Source organism: Pteropus medius, unplaced genomic scaffold (assembly GCF_902729225.1).
Source record: "Pteropus medius unplaced genomic scaffold, Ma_sr-lr_union100, whole genome shotgun sequence".
Lineage (NCBI taxonomy): Eukaryota > Metazoa > Chordata > Mammalia > Chiroptera > Pteropodidae > Pteropus > Pteropus medius.
The window spans coordinates 39,730,675-39,740,887 of record NW_024344378.1 but is presented as its reverse complement, the minus strand read 5'-3'; the positions used below and the strand labels follow the sequence as shown (position 1 = coordinate 39,740,887).

Sequence of the window (10,213 nt, the reverse complement as noted above, 5' to 3'; positions counted from 1 at the left end):
TCACCAAGGACTGAGGGGTAAAGGAGATGAGGAGTTGTTTAATGGGTACAGAGTTTCCATTTGGGGTTATAAAAAAGTTTTGGAATTGACTAGTGGTGATGGTCGCACAACATTGCAGTAATTGTGAATGTACTTAATGCCACTGAACTGTACACTTAAAAATAATTAAAATGGTAAATTTTATGTCGTGTATATTTTACCATAATAAAAAAATTTATTAATTCAAAGAAGTATAGAAGTATTCAAAGAAGTATAGAAAGTCAAACAAAAAATGGTCAGGGAAACAGGGAGAAGAGAATCTATCCGGTTAGCTAAAAAGTAGGGGGAAAAAACATTTAGGCAACAAATGATCAGCAAAAATTGGTAAATCTTCAGGAAGTATGAACAAAACTTTTTTTGAAAAGCAAAAACCTTTTTAAAAAACTTCCAGAAAGAATTAAGTGCGATAATGCTTACCAATTAGATATATATTCACAAAGATGTGTGCTGGGATAATAAAATAAATGTCCAAATTCTCAGCTATCAAAAGAGTGGAGTAGTGAAGTTAAAATGTCCTTGTTTCATATGGATCTGAATGCATAATGAAGCCTAAAATTTTTAATTATGGCCAAAGTCTATACAGAGTATCTGCAATGTCCTTGGGAACTTCCAATCCTTTCCAAAGGATCAACACAAACATTTTTGAATATAAGTCTACCATAAAACTACCTATTAGAGCAGGGGACCCCAACTTTTTTGGCACCAAGGACCGGTTTCATGGAAGACAATTTTTCCATGGACCAGAAGGGGGGATGGTTTGGGGATGATTCAAGCTCATTACATTTATTATGTACTTTATTTCTATTATTATTACATTGTAATATGTAATAAAATAATTATACAATTCGCCATAATACAGAATCAGTGGGAGCCCTGAGCTTGTTTTCCTGCAACTAGATGGTTTTATCTGGGGGTGATGGGAGACAGTGACACCCAAAGCATGTTGCTTATGTTCAGTCTACTCCATAATCTTGTTTTCGTTGCTGCCACTGCAGAAAACCCTGCTTCACAAAGATAGGATGTTGGAAATGGAAGCAGGCTTTTCAGGGCTTTTGTGGCGATCTCAGGATAGTTAGCCGTGACTTTATTACAGAACATATGGAGATTTGAAGTTGACTCAAACATACTTTTTTTTTTTAATGTCTATAACACCTGGTCTTCCTGGGTGGTCTCCCATCCAAGTACTAACCAGGCCTGAACCGGCTTAGCTTCTGAGATCAGACGGGATTGGACGTGTTCAGAGTGGCATGGCCGTAGACTCAAACATGCTTTTAAGGCCACTGTCATTTGTAATCTCAAGCAACTGATCCCCTTCTAGCATGGACAAAGTAAATTCTCTTGGCTTATTCACAAATGGGTCGCTGGTCCATCCTGTCACAGTTTAAGGGTACTTAAACTGGGCTGGGAAGTAATGCTCAAACTCTTCTTAAAACTGAGATAGGTAATCATAAACCAGCTGGGAGAAAAGGCCCTGGCTCAGTCTCAGTCTCTCAAAATTTCTGCTAATGTTTGAAACACGTCAAAAATCCCAATGTTCATTTGTTGCCCCCATAATTCCAGTTTGGCTTTGAATGTAGTCACTTTATCTGCTGACTTGAACACAGTTGTCATTCTCCCCTGAAGTAATAGATGAAGTTGGTTAAGCAGGTTGAATATGTCACACAAGTAAGCAAGTTTTGCAACCCATTCTGTGTCACTGAAATGTGCTGCCAGTGGTGATTATTTTTCTAAAAGAAACCTCTGGAGCAGCTTTCATAACTCAAAAACTCTAGCCAGTGATCTACCTTTAGAAAGCCATCTCACTTCTGTGTATAAGAGAAAATGTGTGTGCTCTGCGTCCATCTCCTCACAGAGCTACGTGAACAGAAGTGAGTTAAGGACATGTACTTTAATGTGGTTGGTAATTTTAATCACATCTTTTAAAACATTGTTAAGTTCAGGTGACATTTTTTGGCTAGCCAGCATCTCTATGGATGACACAATATGTAGACTCACATTCAGAAGTGACCTCTTTGACCCAAGGAGTGAAACCAGAAAGCCGTCCAGCCATGGTGGCCTCTCCATCTGTGCATATACCGACACAAAATGACCAATTCAGCCTTCCTGATATGTAATCATTCAAAGACTTGAATAGTTCTGCAGTTGTGATGTTGGTTGGCAACAAAAGTGCACGTAACATATCCTCATGCACATCCTCCTGAAAAATATATCCCACGAAAACAAGCATTGTTGCCTTATTGTCAACATCAGTAGACTCAATCTTCTGGATTGTGTACCATGGTGACTCATTAATCCTCTCTAACAATTGTGTCTCGATATCCTCTGCTCTTTCATTAATCCATCTAGTTATGTTGGTAGCTGAAAGAGGAACACGTGCCACCTTTTGAACTGCAGCCTCTCCTAAAAGTTCATGACAAATGTTCTTAGCAGCAAGCAGGATCATCTCTTCACCAATAGTAAAGGGCTTCTTAGCTTTAGCAACTAAGAATGATGCTCTCAGTGCAGACACACTTGATGAAGTAGTGGCCTTCATTAATTGCTTCTGTTCTCATGTTCACATTTTTTTCTTTTGAAAAACTCCAAAGGCTTGTCTTTTAAGGCAGAGTTCTTGGTCTCCATGTGGCAAAGCAGTTTTGAAGGTTTCATTGCTTCGTTGGATAACTAGTCACCACGGTATACAAAGCAGGCTTGAGAATGTGAATCACCTATTGCAATGAACTCGTAATTTAAGTAGGACTCTTGGTATTTTCATTTAAATGCTGTTTTCTTTTCATTGTCAGTCTTAGAGTCTTCTGCTATCTCATCATTGGGTCTTCCCTCCTTTTCAAGAAGCTCTCCAGTGACATTTGTTTTTTACTCATTTTGGCTAGGATTAGCTTGTGGGCTTACCAAAACTGTGACTGAGACAAGTGTACAGTGCAGGAAAGAGGTGCAGAGGGAAGGAATAAATAAAATAATGGGCGAGCCATGCGCAGACTAAAATAAGTGTCAGATTCTGACTAAAAACCTGCCACCAGATGCAACTGTACAATTGAAGTACATCGACTCACTTGCCACTATAAAGCCTGCCACCAGGTGCAGCTTAATTGTCACTTGTTAGTCACTGACAGATAGGTTTTTGCTATGAGTCAAATAAATCAATCAATAAATAAATCAAGCAATTGATTAATTATGGTCTCCATGCAGTCAAACCTCTCTGCTAATGTTAATCTATATTTGCAGCTGCTCCCCAGCACTAGCATCACTGCCTCAGCTCCACCTCAGATCATCAGGCATTAGATTCTCATAGGAGCACCAACCCTATTGTGAACCGTGCATGCAAGGGATCTAGGTTGCGTGCTCCTTATGAGAATCTAAAGCCTGATGACCTGAGGTGGAGCTGAGGTGGTGATGCTAGTGCTGGGGAGCAGCTGCAAATACAAATGAAGCTTTGCTCACTCACCCACCACTCACCTCCTGCTGTGCGGCCCAGTTCCTAACAGGCCATGGACCGGTATCAGTCTGTGGCTCGGGAGTTGGGAACCCCTGCATTGGAGACTAGCATATTTTAAAGAAAATGAGCGGCAAACTCCACAATTGCACAGCAAGGTCAGGAAACTATAATTACTCTGCAGTTCTAGCTCATCATTTGGAGCATTTTTCATTTTCCCAAACTTCTAACTTGGCCTACATTAGATTAACAGCGGTCAGGAGTCATCACAACACAGGAATATTGGTTTATTAAAAAGAAGACTAGATTCAATCCCAGGATGTACCATTGAGTCACTGGGTAACATTGGGAAAGTCACTCAACCTCTCTAAGCGCCAATTTTCTTTGTGCGAAATAAAGAAATTGGAAAAAATAACCTCTGAAGTCTCTTCAGCAAACTATGAGTCACATTTTGTTCCATTTTTTTTTCTTTTGATGACATCTTTTTGCTTCTCATTTCCAAGTACGTCAGCGTCCAAAATGAAAGATGCAGAGTTTCATAAACCTCTCATAAAAGTGCTATTCATTCAACCTCTCCAAACTTATTCTCTTCTTATCTCCCAGCTGCCTGCACCCAAAGACAATTAGCAAAATCTCTCTCCATTATACTTACTTGTACACATTACTACAGCCCATAAAAGATTTGAGCCTAATTTCACTTGCTTTTAAAAAATTTCAAAATTCTCTTGCACAAATAGTGTGCATAATCTTATTTTAAGAATAAGTCCTTTTCAAAAAAAAAAAAAGCATAATTAAAAACGTTTGTTTCTTTTTTTTCCATTTAAACAGGAAGGTGACATATGTATTAAAGAAGGCTGCTAAACGAATGTAGATTTGATACAATGATTTCCAGCCAACTGCTGTCCTTTCTCTCCTGGCTTGATAGTTAATCACCAAAATACATTCCAGAGCTGTTCTCTCTCCTCATATATTTCATTTGAGAATGAATACATTTCTCTTTCAAGTTGCCCCATTTGGAAAAACCTAGATCTCATCAACAACAGCTTGAGAATAGAATTGAGAGGAGTAGAAAGGCAAGAAAGAAGTCTTAAAAATTAAAATAATCTTCCTTCAGTCTAAGTTCAGAAAGGAAATATTGGCTCTCCATATGCAGTCAGTCTGTACAAGGAAGATTCTATTCTCTTTTTTTTTTTTTTTTGGTATTAAGTAACCAAACGATTTAGTAACATTAATAAGTCTTTTGTCAGTAATGCAACATCGAAACTCTATAGTTGACCTCTTTCCACTGGTACAACAACAAATCCTTGTTGAGTTGTTCCTATAGTCCTGTGCTGACATCTAATACACCTGCCGTGTTTTAGCTGAAATTCTCTCAATTTAGATGAGAATTGTCTTTTGCAGAATTTAAAAAATAGGAAAACTCCAGGTTTTAATGGGTCTCCTTTATACCAGCAACTATATTTTATATGAAATTTCTTAAATTTATATTACAACAACATTTTAAGTAATGAAGACTATGAAGCTAGATCTATGGAAATGGTATATGTGACCCAATCAAGTGAACCAAAGTGAAATCCAAGTGCCAAAATGAATCCCACTAATTAAACTAATTCATTTATTCATCAAACACAGATTGAGCAATACTTCTTTGCAACTATTCTAGGCACAGTGGGGGAATCTATAAACCTAATGATCATCACACCCCATGGCAGAATGCGAAAATGCTACTAGAGAGACATAACAACAATGCCTTCTTCCCCTGAGAGTATATTGCAAAGATTCTGATGACCTGAAAAATAGAAGTTGGGTCATAGCTTCCTTTAACTTCTAACAAGTTTGGAGCAGAGCAGGCCTTATGAGACCTTCAACAGAAAGATAGACAATTAAGAACACTGGCATTCCTTCAGAGTGATACCAACATGGATATATGGCTGAAGGGAAAAGCTGAGCTTACCTCAAGACAGAGAGGACCTCAGGTTGTAGAGCCAGTCCCACATCTGTTCAGCCCAGACCTACCATGGAATCCCAGAAGTTGGGAGAAATGGGATACCTCAGTGAAGCCATTACTAAAATAGAGGGAAATGGAAAGGCACAAAAGAAGGCCTACGAATTAAATTTCCTCAGCCTAAATCAGGAAAAGATGATCTAGCTCCCAAGAGCCCATTCCATTCAAGCAGCATGGAGAAGGTAAAACACAAATAAACCATGAATAAAAGAAAGAGAAGACTCAATGAGAAGTGGGAAAAGAGACAGGAGTATCAACATGAGCCCACAGTCCAGAAAATTCTGGTTGGAACTATGGGAAGAGATACTCATAGAAAGAAAAAATAGAACAGCCCAAATTGCTGAGTAACCAAGAGTTAAATAGCCAGAGGACATGATGACAGAAGGTGGATTTCCAAGTACAGTAGATATATATTTGAGCTCACATACTCACTCATCATCAAGGACTAGAGAAGATACAACTCAGTCTGAAGCCTAGTTTTCACTTTAGAGTTCACAAGGTGCTCTTGTGAAAAATTCTTCCACAGAATTTCTTCACTGACCAAGTCAAATATATACCTTACAGACAGCCAACATGAGAAAGAAGTTTCAACAGGTACCAAGAGTGGCTTGAAAATCCAGCTTCTAGAACCTCTAAGTTAAGAAATCTCAGCATTTGGGAGAAGGTGAAAAGCAGTTGGGCATGAAAGGACCCACCAGTTTACTGTTTGAATTATAAATAGAATGATGCTGGAAAGATGAAAGAACACAGAGAAGCCAGAAGCAGAAGTCTCAGAAGTACCAGGCATTAGGCAGAATTAACACTGGCAATGGAAGACAAGCCTCCAAAATACTCCAAAGTCATAGACTTAAAGTTAGAGGAGCCCTAAAAGTTAGAAGTTTCAAAAAATCTGTAATGCTTGGTTAGAGCCAGCATATGGACCTGTGATCATCTTGTCTATGAAAACATATGACAACAGTCCCCATAGGATGTAATCCCTTCACAGATGTTAGCTTTGACCCAATTCCATCCTCCCCTGGGTGTTCAGTAAAGTCACCCTTCACTCTTGTCAAAGCATAATTTTCAAGGAGTTAAAAATGTAAGGATTCCTGTCAAGATGGCAGAGTAGGAAATCACTGTGCTTGCCTTCTCTCATGATCACATCAAAATTACAACTAAACTACAGAACAACCATCATCGAGAATCACCTGAAGTCTAGCTGAACAAAAGTCCTACAACTAAGCAGCCACCTCGAGACTGGTAAGATGGGCAGAGATGCCGAATGGGCTAGTTGCCACACCCATGTGTGGCAGTTAAAAATCAGAAAGGATATCTTGGCTGCGAAGTAATCCCCATAAGGAGCAAGGGATCCTGTCCCCACACTGGACTCCCCAGCCAACGGTTCCAGTGCCAAGAGGAGAAGTCTCCACAACTTCTGGCTATGAAAACCATCAGAGATTGTGGCTGTGTGAGACAGAGGGCTGCAGGAGTCCTAGGAGTCTAACTTAAGGGGCCCATTGATGGACTCATTTGCTCTGATCTCCAGCACTGAATCAGAAACTTGAAAGGCACTAGAGATATATTGAGAGGAACTGTACTATCTCGCATGGGGGTGAAGGCTGGAAGGGCAGCTTTCTCCCAGACAGAAGTGCTGGCAGAAGCCAATGTTCTTTGTTTAGCCCCTCTACACACACACACACACACGCACACGCACACGCACATGCACACTCCCAGCATGCAGACACAAGCAGTCACCAAATCTGAGTCTCCATCAACCAGGCTAACACAAGTCATCTCAGGCTGGTGATTCCCTGAGACTCCACCCCACCCAACTTGCAGGCCCACCCAAGCTGCTTCCATGGCTTTTCCATACAATGGCCTGTCTTGGCTCATGTTGCAGACTCCTAAAATCTCTCAAAAGTGTCACAAAACTTAAACAAGTAGCATCTGGCCTCGGCATGCCCTGTAACTCTTGCTGAGCAGCCCCAAGCCTAGCACTAGTAGCAGCTGACCCCAATTCACAGCTTGGCCTCTCCAGTCACCTCCAAGCCCAGTGTGAGTGGCAGCCATCTGCAATTGTTTGGTGGTTCATGCCAGGTAGCCCTGGGCCAGGCACAGGCTGCAGCTGAACTTGACCTGCAGTGGGGCCCCTCCAGGATGTCCTGGGGCTGGCACTCCCAGCGGCCAGCTTTGTACTGAGCCCAAGCACCACCCCAGGCCATATAAGTGGAAGACAAACCCAAAGGGAGGACAGGGCAAATACCAGCACCCTGCTAAAGAGAATCCTTCTCCATAGGGTCAGCCCCTGCACAACAGCTCCTCCACTATAGTCAAGGCCAGTCCTCACAACCAATCAGCCCAAGGGCCCATCCCTCCCATTGACATCCAAACAGCAACCAAGACTCAAATACAACAGGAGGGCACACGCAACCCATACAAGAGATACACCTGGAGCACCTGGCTCAGGTGACCAGGAAGACTGACCCACTGGGCCCCACAGGACATATCTATTTATATGGATATAGATAGATAGATAGATAGATAGATAGATAGATAGATAGATAGATATAGATGATATAGATTAGATATAGATATAGATATAGATATAGATATAGATATAGATATAGATATAGATATAGATATAGATATAGATATAGATATAGATATAGATAGATATAGATATCTGCATTCTACTAAGACCAGAAACATAGCAGTCCTACCTAATACATATTAACAAACACAGGGAGGCAGCCAAAATGGGGAGACAAAGAAACATGTTCCCAATGAAAAAAGAGAACAAAGCCAGGGGAAAACTAAACAAAATAGAGACAAGCAATCTACCAGATGCAGAGTTCAAAACACTGCTTATAGGGATGCTCAATGAACTTAGGGGAAGAGTAGTTGAACTCAGTGAGAACTTTAACAAAGAGATAGAAAACATAAAAATGGAGATAGAAAACATAAAAAAGAACCAGTCAGAAACGAAGACTACAATAACTGAAATAAAATGTACCTTAGGAGGTATCAACAATAGATTAGATGAAGCAGAGGATCCAAGCAGCGATTTAGAAGATAAAGTAGAAAGAAACACCCAACTAGAACAGTAAAAAGAAAAAAAAAAATCCAAACAACAAATAAGGATAGTTTAAGGGGCCTCTGAGACAACATCAAGCACACCAACATTTGCATCACAGGGACACCAGAAGGAGAAGAGAGACAGAGCAAGAATTGAAAACCTTGAAGAAATAATGAAGGGAACCTTCTACAATTTGCTGAAGGAAAGAGACATACGAGCCAGGAAGCACAGAGAGTCCAAAACATGATGAACACAAAGAGGCACACACAGAGACACGTCATTAAAATGCCAAAGGTTAAAGGCAAAGAAAAATCTTAAAAGTAACAAGAGAAAAGTGATTAGTTACCTACAAGGGAGCTCCCATAAGATTGTCGGATGATTTGCAGACCAGAAGGGACTGGCGCAAAATATTCAAAATAATGAAAGGACCTACAACCAAGATTACTCTACACAGCAAGGCTATTATTTAGAATCAAAGGACGGATAAAGACAAGAAAAAGCTAAAGGAGTTCAATACCAAACCAGTATTATAAGAAACATTAGGAGGTTAGAAGCAGAAGAAGAAGGAAGAAGGAGGAGAAGGAGGAGGAGGAGGTCAAAAATATGAATAATAAAATGGCAATAACTACATATCTATCAACAATTACTTTAAATGTAAATGGATAAAATGTTCCAATCAAACGACATAGGATAGCTTAATGGATAAGAAAACAAGACCCTTACCTATGCTGCCTACAAGAAACTCACTTCAGATTGAAAGACACACAGAGACTGAAAGTAAAGGGATAGAAGAAGATTTGTCATGAAAATAGAAACAAAAAAAAGCAGGTGGAGCAATACTTACAGCAGATAAAATAGTATTTAAAACAAAGTCTATAACAAGAGATAAAGAAGGACTTAGTAAGGCCACTTCTGGGTATTTATCTAAACAAACCCATAGGGAATACTTCAAAGGGACATGTGAATCCATACGTTCATTGCAGCATTATTTATAATAACCAAGACATGGAGGCAACCTGGGTGTCCATGAATGAATGAATGGATAAAGAAGTGGTGCACATATACAATAGAATATTACTCAGCCATAAAAAAAGAATGAAATCTTGCCATCTGCAACAACATGAATATACCTAGAGGGTATTGTGCTGAGTGAAGTGAGTCAGACAAAGAAAGACAAGTGCCATGTAATTTCATGTACATATGGAATCTAAAGAACAAAATAAACAAACAAATAAAACAGACACAAACTCACAGATACAGAGAACATTTTGAGGGTTGCCAGATGGGAAGGGAGTTGGAGGGGGGGGGAGGTGATAAAGGAGAAGCGATTAAGATGTACAAATTGGTAGTTACAAAACAATCATGGGAATGTGAAGTATAGTATAAGGAATATAATCAATGATATTGTAATAACTATGTATGGTGACAGACAGATAGGTCCCAGATTTATCGGGGTGATCACTTTGTAAGTTATATAAATGTCTAAACACTATGTTGAACATCTGAAACTAAGATAATATTGTATTCCAACTTAGTTGAAAAGTAAATAAGATATATTTTTAAAAAGAAGTAAAAATGTCACTCTCATACAAATATAAAATAAACATGTGTCAAAGATGTTATTCAATTTGTTAACTAATGGTAAACTGATAAGATGGCAAAATTCATTCAAAGAGCATTTTGA

General features: G+C 39.5%; 1 pseudogene; it reads right to left on the bottom strand.

Annotated features, from left to right (window-relative positions):
* Positions 1–1,179: 1,179 nt before the first annotated feature.
* LOC120610138 (uncharacterized) lies at positions 1,180–1,298 on the bottom strand (annotated as a pseudogene).
* Positions 1,299–10,213: the final 8,915 nt, after the last annotated feature.